The 14,162-nt window shown below is 37.1% G+C and overlaps 1 long non-coding RNA gene across 1 annotated transcript in view; it reads right to left on the bottom strand.

Annotated features, from left to right (window-relative positions):
- Positions 1-4,270: 4,270 nt before the first annotated feature.
- Positions 4,271-14,162, bottom strand: part of LOC130581061 (uncharacterized) — a 65,020-nt gene continuing 55,128 nt past the window's right edge. The window contains exons 3-4 of the long non-coding RNA XR_008966189.1: positions 11,675-11,733; positions 4,271-4,757 (exon numbers count right to left, since the gene is read on the bottom strand). This is a non-coding gene — a long non-coding RNA (uncharacterized LOC130581061). The remainder of the gene's footprint in view (positions 4,758-11,674; positions 11,734-14,162) is intronic.

A 14,162-nucleotide genomic window follows, 5' to 3' on the forward strand; every position in this document is an offset into this window, starting at 1 on the left:
CCTGCAGTCCATGGGGTCCACAGAGGGTGCAGAGATCCACCCGCAGCCCGTGGAGGAGGGAGGTCCCCACACTGGAGCAGGCGATGTCGAGAAGGGGCTGTGTCCAGCAGGAGACCCATGGAGAGAGAGTCCTTGCTCCTGAGATGGAACAGCCTGGCCTTGGGCCTGCACCCAGGGGACGAGGGACCCCACGGTGCAGCAGTTTGGGGACGACTGTCTGCCCGTGGGGGGACTCACGCAGCAGCAGATGTGTGTGGCCTGCTGCTCGTGAGAGTGGAACCGCACCGGAGAGGTTCACCGAGAACTGTCTCCCGTGGGAGGGACCCCACGGCAACGCAGGGAAGGACTCCTCTCCCTCAGCAGCCACAGATCGATCCGGTGATGAACTGACCAACCCCACACCCTGAACTGACCACCCCACACCCTGAACGGACCAACCCCACACCCTGAACTGACCAACCCCACACCATGAACTGACCAACCCAACACCCCGTACCCTCCACCCCCCCCCTTGCTTTGTAGTTGGTGGGAAGGGGGGAGGGAGTGGGGAGAAGATCGGTGTCTTTGAGGGTTTTATTTCTCATTCTCCTCCTCTGACTTGGTTAGTAATAAATTCACTTCATAATTTAAGTAGAGCCTGTTTTGTCCATCAAGTGTTTCCTCTCCGCTCCTTATCTCAACTCATGAACCTTTTGTTAGTTTTTTTTCCCCTTCGCTCTTCTCTACCCGGTGTGGTGGTGGGGGAGAGCAAATGAGCAGGTGCTGTGGGTGCCTGGCTTTTGGCCAGCATTCCAAACCATKACATTCTTAAATAAGTTAACATAGAGACGTAACCACCATCTCCAAATGGCCCATCCTTAACCAGTAATACGTCCATCTTCAGAGTCACCAGGCTCTGCTGGACATGGTGGAAGCTTMCAGAAGCTTCTCACAGAAGCCTACAAAACCCAGGCCATGCAAAACCAACACATCCGTGCCACAGTGGAGTTTCTCAAGTAAGTAGATAAAGTTATTTAGAACTCTACAGTGAAAGAAAACACCTCAAAATCATCTTTGAAGTCTGAAATGTGTCAGAAGCTTCCGCTCAGTTGAACATAGATACATAGTGATTTTGGAAASACCCCATTTCTTACCTTGTTTAGGCTAAAAGTGGTAGTGATAGACAAAAATATCAGGACCCCACATATTCTGTAGATTTTGAATTTTSTTCCCTTACCAATCTTTTGCTAAAACATCATATTGCAGTGCAGAAAACTGTACCTAACCAGTGAAAGACATTCTACCAGAGAAAATAGGAAGAAAGGGTGAACCTAAGAGGAGCTTGTCTTCCCAAACCTCCTGATTTGTAATATCCCAACATCAGACCCAACCTAAATAAGCCTTACTAGAGCAATGAGTTTGATAGCTGAGTTCCACAAGAAATGTTTCTATGTGAGGTATTGTATTACTTAAAGTCACTTTTTGCACTCCTCCAATGGAGAATGGAGAGCATTGACTTCCTTCTTTGTTTATACAGTAACGCAAAGGTTTTTACTTTATCTTAAGAGACAGATGAGTAGCAAAGGATAATTTTAGAAGTCTTCAGAAAAAAAAAATAATAAATACATTTATTTAGGATAAATACAAAAAGGAACAAAATCTAGAGAAACATATAATCACCTRTATCTTAGGAAAAGATTCTCACCTTGCAGATAGTCAAAAGAAAAATGATATAACAYCACCCCACCAGAATTAATAATTACAGGACTGCCATTTTGAACTTGAAAGCCTGTTTCACCATTCTGCCCCTGAATCTTTTAGCTTATTATCCTTATATTGGACCTASACCAATCTTCAGATTTTTCTTCAAATTATTTCTGCTACTGTGTTTTTATATTATGCCTATTTCTTGCTCCTTGTTTCCTGATCACCCTTTCTCTCCCACCTTCTTTATTAAGTTTCCTACTGACAGAATGATTTTTAGGCCTTGTAAACTAGAAGGAGTTTCTGAGGTCTTGAAAAGATCTTCCTGCAATTATACTACTCAATGAAATCATAGAGATGCACATGTGGGGRAGTGCTAGATCCTCTTTTATCCTTTTAGCCGAGAAGTAACTTTGTATAGGTCAGTCAGATCTTTTAGGAAATTATTGCTATGCTACATGTTCAAATAAAAGTAAATTTCATCTTGTATATTCAGACAGGTCCTTCTGACAGGACCTACTTTTATCTGGAATTATAATTGCCTCAAAATGAATGTATGTTTCTTATGAAGTTATTATTCTTAGCATTTTCAGAATGAAAAACATATCTGCTATAAGTTCCACTTCTGTACTTGCCTACATTTCATATTCAGACCAAATCAAAGGCAAGTCTAAGAATGGATTGAAAAACATCTACATGTGGTTTTTGTTTGGATGAAATATGTAAGAAATTTTCACGAAGCCCAGTTTTGCTTCTACTGCTAGAGCCACTAGCAGTAGAGCGAAAAAACATGAGGGAGACAAATGGGTGCATAGTTTTCATTTTTTCAGTTTATATATCTACTTACACTAAAGCTAAAGATATCGTTAAATAATGCTATAAGCATTTGACAGGCTTGGAAAAAGCTGTAGTCTGAAGAAAAACCTCCTGCATTAATAGACATCTAGCAAAACTACTGATATCTTGTCAGCATTGGGCTATTGCAGCTCTCCAGTGACAAAGGTGTGGCAGTCTCCAGAGCATGTAGAGATTGCATCCAAAAAGTATCAGTTTTGTCRTTCTCATTATTTTCTTCCTACTTAAAATAGAGTATACATGAAGGGAAAGTGAAATGGAGAGCAGTAGTAAATAGMTGCTGGGCTTAAGCTACTGAACCAGAGGCATCTCTATGTTGCTTTGGGTAGGTCATAGGTCAGACCCCTTTTCCACACAAAGAAAGGTATGGCCATGTGGTATATTGTGTGCTGATTCCTATGGAAGAGAGTTTCATGCAGTAGATGCTGGAAATTACAATCTACTCTAATAGTTCATTCTTTGCAATCATTAAATCCCTAATTAACTTATCTGATGAAAGTCCGCACAGCCTAATTGGAACTTCTCCGTTTCTTTGCTGTTTTAAACTTTTTTCCATGTCACTGAGTTTCCTTGTTGAATTACTTTTAGTAATACACTCTGTGAATAATGGTAATGTGATCAGGCCACAGTGGATGGAATATTTTCTTCAAAGAACTCTGATGATACCAAATGTCATTTAGATTTATCTTTGATCTATTACACCACCAGTGATACCAAAAGGACCATATTTGCACAAGCAGAAAGGAAGGCCTACATCCTGAATTCTTTTTGAATTGACTGAAGTTGATAACAGACTTATAGCTTTAATATTGGTGAGGAAAGAATTACAAAGAATTAATGTGTTGTTTTTTTTTTTAGCACATATTGAACAACAAAATTTAAGTCCAATGAAGAAAAACTAACTCTTCATAGTATCAGTAGCCCTTTAACTCTGGATTTGCCAATTTTGTCTGTCACAGAGGTGACAGACATCAACAGTGTAAAAGGAAACACAACCTTCCATTTGATTAAAAGCTTATTGTCTTATATTTACTCTTGATGTATCAAAGTTAACTCCACTTAGAAAGGTGTATTTGTATAACAAAATACCACCACGAGTCAAGGTCTGAGTTACACAAAAAAGCAGGGAGAGAATGTGTTGCAGAAAATAATTTTTGTAGAGAGGTCAGTTTTACTGAAGTTGATAACCCCAACTAATGAAAAAGCAAATAAAAAATAAAATACCGTTGATGTATAAATTGCAATATTACTAATGAATTTAAAAAAATATTTTAATTGAAAAGCCCACACTTCAGGTGACTACAAGCATGTTTTGCTCAGAGTAATTGTTCACTCATCTGGAACTCAATATCTTTCCTACCTTTCTCTAGTGCATCACATGTCAACATGGAAATTCCTTCTCCCTTAATAAGACCATCTTCCATTGGAAACCTGACATTCGGAGAAGGAGAAGCAATTAAAGAGTGAAAGTAATTACAGGAAGAGGAAAGGTTACTGCACATGCTACTRAATATAGAGGAACTACTGTAAGACATCCTTGCAACATTTCAGTGCAGAAGCTAATGCATTTTGAAAATAGCCACCCAAATACTTCTCACTCTTTGACCCAGTTTAATTACCCTGAAAAGGGGTACAGAATAAAGAATTTTGATGCTCAGTTCTGAAAAGCATTAATGAAAACCTATATTCTCCCTTCCAACTGAAGTTCTATTTCCTGCCAGATGAACCATGAAGTGGCAACAGCTTGGGGCAACATTTTTGATATGAGAGCTCTCCTAGAAACAAGGCTTTGAGAGAGAGTGAGAACCAGAGACACCAAAAAAGAGGAGTACACAATGAAGATTGAGATAATAAAGAACATATTTTGTTAGAAGATTGTAAAAATATTTAAAGGAGTTAATATATTGCACAAATAAAGCYGATTGATTGCATTTGCTGTGCAGTTAAGCAATTTGAAGAGTGCCAGATCAGTATTCTTGTTCTATAATGGCCATGATAACTCATCATATTTGCTTTCCTACTTGTAATCATATTTTATTTTCTTTACCAGAATTCTACAAGTAATTGCTGGTGGCATATAGACTAAATCACAGATGTTAAAACAAAAGATAMAACAAGTACACTGAATATACATTCCACATTTATGCCCAAGGTTGTCAGCTGTTTCTTCCTTGCAGCTGCTTAAAGGTCTTACTGTCCTCTCCCACTGGAACAACTATCTGTTGAGAGACCGCAATACAACAATGCTCTTGTTAATTATTTAATTCTGTTTAATTGTAGTTAGCATCAAGCATAACAATCAGAAAATATGTTCCTCCCCAGCGATTTCTGCAATCATGAGAAAAGCTCACCTGTGAAGAACTAGGCATTGCCACTCCAACAGGGATTAATTTCTGAACAGGCAAGCCCAACAGCAGCTATTGCTGCTGTGACCAGGATTCAGTTATTAYAATYTATCCACTAAAGCACAATCTTCTATTTTACACTTTATCTTTGGATAAGATTTTAAACATATATTTTATGGGTATTGCATTTTATCCCACAAATGTTTTCTTCTGTCAGAAGTCGGTAGTATTGGTGAGCAGCTCACAGCCGCTCCAAACACGTGAAAGTACCTTCTCTGATGACAATATATTAATGAGATGATTTAATATGACAGATCGGGGACATCTTATCTGACTGATAAAAGACTGATTATATCTGCTTCAGAATATTTCTATTGAGAATTTTAAGATGAGATTTTAGATAAGCTCTTATATGAAAAATCATTTACTTGTCTGTTCTAATGGAAAGTAAACATGAGGGATCAAGTACCCCAGTAACAGTCTTTGAAGAATCTACACTAACCCCCTTTTTACATTGTTCTAATTAATTAATATTGTACTTTCTTAGAATTTATGTATCTAACTATCAAGTCACACTGTATTTCACTAGCATCTCAATATTTAGAGATGTGTAGAAAAAGACTTGAAGAATGTTTAAGAGGTTGATATTTTCTTTCCTTCTTAAAGGTCACAGAATATGCAATAATTCGTGTAGTTTAAMACACAACACAATAGCCTTTAATAAATAAATTAGGTAAAACAATATAGCACTCAAAATATGTGTTGGTATTAGAGTTGCAATGCCAGGACTTTGAAACTCAGGATTAAACTTCTCTCAGAACTCTTGGCTCCTCAATTTTCTGACTTCCCTGATGCTTACAAACTTTGTCTTGTGCCTCCATTTGAGAAGCATTTAAACACCTCATTTGCATTTCATTTTAGATCATTTTTAACATACAAAAGTCCCCAGTTTTAAAGCAAATACAAGGTGAGAGAGTACCTAAGTGTTCTATGGAGACCTGATCAGCATAACTCATATACAAAAAGGGGAAAAGTACAGAGAACCATTCCCCTCATTAAATCTCTAYTCTATCAGTTTTGGAAACCACTGGATGACAATCTCTGCCACAGGGATGTCAATCTCCGTCTTACAAGCAACGTGGCTACATAACTCAATGACTGCAGCTGAGGACTGCTTTGGTAATTCTCCTTCCTCCAACACCTAAGAATGTTTCCTTAARGAAAGAAAAGAAAGAAACATCTCAGGAATTATTTTGTATGGATATAAAAAATATACAAAGAGGATATTTTAACTGCTTTCTAAAGGAGAGTTGAAGTGTAGAAACCAGCCCGTTAGATACATAAATTAGAAAGAAAATTGTGTTACCAGCCTCTTTCTCCTCTGTAATTTTCTGCCTCATTTATTCTAATTCTTTCATAAACAGTGGAGTCTTAAGAAATCTTGAGAAATGCTCAGAGACAGAAATTTTTTCACCTGTTCCCAAAATGAGGAGTCCTCCATGTCTCTCCCAGTTCCATACCATCCCTCCTCACTCCCCCGGAAGACATCTGTCTTTTGAACTCAGCTGAAGTTAAGAGTAGCTTGTCTATTAGGAGAGAAGGATAATATTCTTGGATATTTTTATCACAGAGCTTATGACTGGGTATTTAACAAAGTCACAAAAATATAACTAGTGAAAAGTGGCAAGGTGGCTGGGGAAAGCATCCTCTGGAAAAAAAACACAATTACAGAGTCCAAAATCAGTGGGGAAATATGTATCACAAAACTTATTAYGAAAATAGGTACCCTAAAGTAAAAATAGAAAGACTGAGAAATGGGAAGTTCTTTCTACTTATTCTAGACAATTGTAATGGCATTCTGGATTTCTGTCCTCTTCACACAAGTGTGAAAGGAAATGCAGTTTTCTCTCGAACTCAGACTGTTTGGATAGACGCACATTGATTGGAAAGCTCAGTCTCCAAACCAAGTRTGCATGATAGTGCTGTTCCTGCACCCCCATCATTTCTGCCTGAAATTCTTCTGACTCCCTGCTGGCCATCTCCTTGKCTGGGGCTCATGGCATGCTAAATGCTCTCCACATCATCCTAGGCTGCCATTAGGGTGGTCACTGCATTCCCTGGGCAACCTATGGAACCTGTTTTGAAGAATCAATCACAAGAACACTGAAACACCATCAGCTACCACTAGTGGTAATTAGAAAGAGCACAGGGACCTGAGTAAAGCTCCAATTTCAAAAGCAGTTGTATCTCCATGGCTAAGGAAGCAGCYGTACCCAAATACACAGCTCATAACCAGGGAAAGGAGGCCCTCCTCTCATTCCTACCCCTCTGCAAGCTTCTGCTGCTTACACTAAGCTTACCTGGTCACACTGCAAACTATAACTAAGTAACAGACAGGGAGACATGGACTGGCACATGAGCTACCACATAAGAGCTGGCTGAAAGGAAAGAATATGTGACTGAAAGCAGAGGCAGTAACATTGGAGTGCAGTGGAGGAGGAGGACAGAGTAAAGGATGGACAATATGGGAGGTGAATGCCTGATGACTTTGACTACTTTGGCAGTCTCATGAAAACACAGCTATAACATGATTCCTGTAGTACGTTTCACTGCATCTTGGGTATGTTAATTGCACACCCATGTCAGTTTTAAACCACAGGTATGTTTTGAAGCCCAGACATTGATCAATCTTTGAAAATATTTCCTTTATTAATTTGTTTTGCAAATGAAACCTAAAAAGTGAACAGAATCACTTCTTAATTGATTCAAAGTTTTTTATGAACAATTTTCCTTCCATGCTTGATGATTTTTTTTTTTTTTTGCTCTACTCAGCAGCAAAGAGCCACATAGAATGTAGATTTAATCTGGTGTTTGCTTGCTTGATAGCTACTTCCTCCCTAAGTTACCAGACAATTTGACTTGAGAAACCATCAGAGGCGAAGGCCATCTACCCTCTTGAAAATTTACTTGGTTCCCAATGTTTTTTTCAACCTATCTTCAACCTACATTAATACAGACTGAACTTGATTTTTCCCTGTTGGACCTTTGGAATCTTTCGATTTTGTTGTTTGTAGGAAATGCAACCCTTTGCAACAGCAAAGCTAATTAAAGCATGAAATATTCATGTTGCATCCCTAATTGTATAATAAAGTGGAACATGTGCTGTTATAGCTGAAAACCTCCAGTCTAATTAGCAGTAGCCTAATAAATGCTTAAGTGAAACATAGAATGTTTAGTGCTACTGAAATCTCTTTCCTAATTCAGTTGTATTAAACATGACACTAATAAGATAATTTTAAATAATACAAAACATATGTGCAAATATATATTCTTACTGTAAATATCTAAATATTAACTAAGGGGTACCTTCAGGGTTTGGTAATCAAAAATTGGCTTGTTCCATTATTACTTCTACTATATTTGTGGCTTTTTATCTTTTTTTTAAGTGCTACTGTTTAATTTATCATCAAGTAGTATTATTTTCTCTGTTATGAAAACACAATACACAGTTCAAAAATCTATTTCATCTTTTCATTTACTCTGTAGCCCCAGAAAAATCATCCAAAATTTCTCCTGTAAATCTAATCAAATAAAAAATTTTTGAACAAAGAAATCTGGAATACCATAATGTCTTTTCTTTTTCAAAAATCTCTACTGAAAAGCAGTATCTAGTTTMCAGGGTATACTTCTTCTATAACAGATAGGAAGACAAGGAGAAAAACAGTTAATGACAGCTTCCATGGAAGAGCCAGAAGTGGGAAAGAAAAAAAAAATGCTTATCCATTTTCTCAAAGGTTACACATGGTTTCAGATGAAGTAAAATATTTTGTACAATGCAAAGGTACTTCTAAGTTTTAAATATTCTCTATAGAAAGATGAAGAAAAGTGTTTGAATAACCAAAACACCTTCAAACAAAATAAATAGAATAGATATACATTAATTGCCCCATTGACTCGTTTAACCATTACTAAAGCAACAATTGGATAAAAATGTGCCCTTTGGCTGGGATTTTCTACAAATATCTATTAAAGTGATTATTTTCTCTTTCTCAAAAACTGGTGATATCGACCCCTGAGACACAATTTCAAACAAAAAGGATCTGATGTAAAAGACAATAATATTATTTCTTCTCATTGCGATGTTCCAGTGTAAGTGCTGCATAAATATACAAGCTAATTGCCTCCTTTTCTTCCTACTAAACAAACAATAATGCTGATATTATGRCATGATAGAGGTATTATTTTATTTTTTGTCATTATGGGGCACATATTTGCTACATTATTAAGGTTCTTTATGGGATTGCAACAAGTTAAATAATTACCACCCTTTGGAACTGTTGGTGTTTCCCTTTCCTAATCTGTGCAATCAGAGTAAGTTGATTGACATTTAATATTGCCAATTTATTGACATTTCATTCTGATTTGTTTCCCTTTTTCATGTACTGTGGACAAGTGTATCTCATTGCTGAATCATTTATTTAAAGTCAGGAATTGTTTGACATCAAAACAGTGTAGAACTTTATCCACGTGAACAAAGAACACATTGATAAGGAAATGCATTTACGTAATGAACATTTCATGTATACCTTTGTAAAATGCTTCAGGATTATTTTATCTAAAAATCACAGTGAGCATGACACTTACTCATAGATTCTCTTTTTCACATTGCTTTAAAGCCCAGGTTAAATTATGCGTCACTTGCAGATTATACTGAAAACAAAATATTGACTTTTCTTTCTCTAGAATCTCGTCAAGGTGCTTTCCCTCCTTCCTCTATGTCACACAGAGCCCATACACCTATTAGATTTGAAGCTTTACAGACCATAGGTAAGCACTGAATTCCACTACAGGAAAAGTACTGAATTCACATAAAATCATCTGTGGGACAATTACTTTATGATAGGTTCTTAATAGGGTCAGATTTTACTGAAGTGCCTCTTAAGCGATTTTTAGAATCAATAAAAATGTTTGGGTATTGCTACTCTGTTTAGTATTAATTTTTGTACATTAATACAATTATAATGCCCCATAACAAGTAAAAAAAAAATATATAAAAAGAATCTACCACACAATAATCAAATTTAAGCTACTAGGAGACTTCTACTGACAGCCAAAACTAATATTCCTGTAATAATTCAAATTAATACCAACTTCAGGTGGCAGGTTTAATCAGATTAAAAGGTCATGAATGCATGATACGACAAAGGGCCCTTAGATGTTTAATTGCTTGAAGGATCCCTAGTCTGTGTGAAGTTAATGTTCACTGCAGAGAATCAGGAAGAAGGTTATGACACAGTCAGTATAAAAATGTATTTAAAACAGAGGCAGGAATTTACTGTATGCTCTGACTGTATAGCCTCTCAGAAGCCAGGAAAACCTCCCAGTTTTTTGTCATCAGCAAACTTTCTGAGGAGGCACTCTAACCATTCATCCAAGTCACTGATGAACAACTGAATGGTGTGCTCAGTGCTGAACCTTGGGGGACACCACCAGTGACAGGCCTCTAACAGGACCCTGTGTCACTGACCACAACCCTCTGGGATCTGCTGTTCAGCCCATTCTCAATCCACCTCACCGTCCACTCATCCAGTCCACGCCTCCTGAGTTTGTGTTTGATGATGTGAGATTTGCTTTCTTCCAGTCACATTTCCTGATCACCATGACTGTTCAAAGATGATTAAGAGTGACCTTGCTATGGTGTCCACCAGCTCTCTTAGCAATCATGGATGCATCCTGTCCGGGCCCAGGGACTTGTGGATGTCAAGTTAGCTCAGGTATTCTTAAACCAATCCTCCTTAAAAAAGGAAAAATCTTCCTTTCAACGTTACTTTACCCTGGGCTCCTGAGTCAGAGATTTCTGAGAGCTGGCTTTGTTAGTGTGCAGCCATTCAGAAGGACTTCAACAGGTTGGAGAGATGGACTTCTGCTTTTCTGGTTGTAAAGTTCATCTGCTTTTCTAAAATTCACCTGGTTTTAAGTGGCTCACAGCTTTTTGCCATCAATAGCCTACYCTTTTGGGTTGATGTATTGACAGCTTCAGTCACATGGCACTCTGCATCTATATAAGCATGCAAGCACATAAGCCCCAACATGTTATCAGACCATATTGTTTTGGAAAAAGACCTGTCTAGAAACTGATTCCTTCTGAAAGCTGTCTCCTTTTCATTATTCACTGTAGGAATATATATGCTTTTCTCATCAACCTGTCTTTGCTTTATACAAAAGGATTCAGTGAGACTGCAACTCACACTATTTCAGTTAACATGTTTATGTTTGCTCCTYGGCTTCACAGTGGTTAGCCTTTGTAATTAGTCTAGCAGTGCCTAAAGAAGCACCTAAGTAGAAAATAAACACAGCCAGATCTTTTGTCTGGAAATGTTCGACTTATCAGTACAAATTTTGCAGTAAAATGAAACTTCAAAAGMCAATTAATATCATATATTAATCACAAATAAATCATTTTTTCAAAGAATTAATCAGTAAAATATAATGAGGCTGTGTATTTTCACATGACATTTGCCCAGACACTAATTTGGCATAAACTTTAAACATACATTTTTAAATAACTGATAAACATCTAATATGTACTTAACGTGGTTAATAACTTATTATTTTAAAGATATGACTACAGAATTTGATAAGTAACTATCATTTCTAGTCAGACAGCAAGCAAATATAATACTTTTTATTGAGGTGTTCATAATCATCCATGGCACATACCATATACACCTGTAACACATTTGAAAATTTTATTAATAATTAATGAAATMATAAATTATGTATAAATTTACCTTTAGTGTAAGGTAGAACCCTGAGGCTGATGATAACCATGAAGAACCAAGTGTGTATCCTGCAACAGATTTTTTCTCTGTTAATGCAAATTTTCTATTAAGAAAAAGGTTATTTAAATCCAAGTTAGGTAAAACAATTGTAAGGCTTTATTATTGCAACAATGTCTCCTTCAGGATTTGAAGATAATGATGATATTTCCATTTGCAGCCAGCTGCTTCCCTGAGGTTGTTGTGATAGAAAATGTGCTTCTTTATGCAAGTGAACATTTGTATGCAACAATAGCAGTCTGGAAATACCATACTGAGCTTAAATAACTCTGAACATCAATGTTTAGGAATCACAGTTGCATATTTTTTCAATTTATCCAGTAAAGGCATAATGAATGAGATTGTTATGATTGAAGATCCTTCATCAAAAAAGGATTCAAGGTCATCAAAGTTTTATGTTTCTTGTTAGAAAAAAAATTAATCAAGGGTACCTTAAAGAGTTTGTTTCCTTCAGTGAATGGTATCACCTTGAGGAACTGACTGTCCTGCAGACTCAGTTTCTGATGCCTGATTTTTCAAGTCCACCTGCTACCCCACACCTCATCCATTTTAAGAAATGAGGCACCTTGGTGTTACTTACCTGCTTCACATTGAACCAGGGTTCGGGATCTTGTCTCTTTTCCAACAAAGGCCAACTCAGAACTCATTTTTCCTAACATTCTTGTGTACCTAATTTACAAAAAAGTTTCTCTGGTTCTTTTTACATGCAGTCCTACACCAGGGAAGAATAATGGTATTCATCTGGAATCACCCTGGAGGCTTTTACCATGGTGATGGAAACCAGCTGTTCGTCTCCTGAAGTCTCTGGAGGCAAGCATACTTATTTATTTAAAAGGTATCTAGATTGCAGAAGAGTCAGAAAGGCTGTTATAGCTGATCAAATAAAGCGAAAATGATTTGTTGAATAATTTATTTGACAAATATGGACAAAATCTGGCAAATACATTGTTCATCAAATAGTGCTTGCACAACTAAATTGAAAAAAACAACCTTTAACAGTCATATGCCAACACATATAAAAATCTGTTTCTAGGTTGTGTTGAAAAGAACTTTAAAGAATTTCCTTGAAGGGACCAAGGGACAGGTTCACGTAATTTAGGCATTTAAGTTTATCAGTGCTGTAATAAAATTCTCTCTCAAAACCTCTGGGTAAGGAAAACCCATAAATATCTTATCTTTCTTCACTATACCCCCTAAATAACTAGCCTTCTACATTTTTTTAGAAATATTTAATTTTTATCAGATCTAATCAGTTTTGTAGATATTTCACATTTAGGATCCACAAAGAAGGTTTTCCATGCTTATTTATGTTGAGGAGGCTGTTCTTGGGACATAATTAGGGACAGAATCCAAATTCTTGAGGCCCTCTGCTTTTATTCAAAGTTCAAGGGAAGGAAATGTTACCTCACACAAGAACTTATGGTTTAAGGATACAGGAGAGAGAATATGTTTTTTCATTCTGGGGAGTTTAAGCACWTACTTCCCAGGAAAGGGTCTTTAACTGCTCTTGACGTTGTCAGATTGAGAATGAAACAAATGACAGCAAATCTACAGTCATTAGAATCACTCCTTAGTTTTAGTTTTTGTCTTTATGAACAGGCTGAAAAACTATCCTATAAATGTTCAGATGAGGCCAGATCATGTGATCTGAGAAAGAAGCAGAAAGCAGCATGACATGACTGTGATGTAGAAATGCAAGCTGTAGACACCTGTGCTTACATTTCCTTCAACACTGTTATGCTCCCTCACAAGCACATCTATGACTGGTTAAGATTGCTTCTTTACCAGAACAGGTAAAACCAGTCTAGCTTTTCACTGTGGTGAAATTACATAGTTTCAGTTGACAATTCATCTTGAAAGCTGAAAGTTGCAGCTGAAAAACCTGTGTGCACAATGTTTGTTAACAGTGAATTAGATGTCTCAGGTGTCTGATGGAGGGAACATTATTTTTCATCCAAAAGTCARTAAAATGTTAATCCCATTTTTATGGTTCATTGCTTCAGGTAGGGAAAATTATTCTCTCCTGACTTGGCCATGAGGTGCACTTAGAAAATCACAAGGAAAGAAAAACTTAAGTTTCTTTGTGTGGCTCATGTGGCTTTTTCTGTGGCGCAATTTGTGGAACATAATCTCGCCTTGGGTCACTTTTGGTGACACGTATGGGAGTGTCAGGCAACACTGCACCTTTTCGCATTCTCCAAATCATCAATCTTTGGGAAGTAAAAGGTTTTTTTTGTAGCTGTGGTAAATAACTATGTAGTTAAGAACAGGAAAACAAGATTAATTCATAAACTATGTCTGATGCATCAATCTTATTTTGAAAGGGAGATTGACCTGTGATTCAAGCAGTATGCTAGCAGTTAAAGTTCTTCCTTTTTGCCAGGGGTTAAGATACAGGGAAAACAACTTCACAGGGCTGTTTCAAGACCTATGTAGTGTA

The sequence above is a fragment of the Malurus melanocephalus genome, unplaced genomic scaffold (genome assembly GCF_030028575.1).
Source record: "Malurus melanocephalus ecotype Western Australia unplaced genomic scaffold, MMel_1.1 scaffold_11, whole genome shotgun sequence".
Taxonomy (NCBI): domain Eukaryota; kingdom Metazoa; phylum Chordata; class Aves; order Passeriformes; family Maluridae; genus Malurus; species Malurus melanocephalus.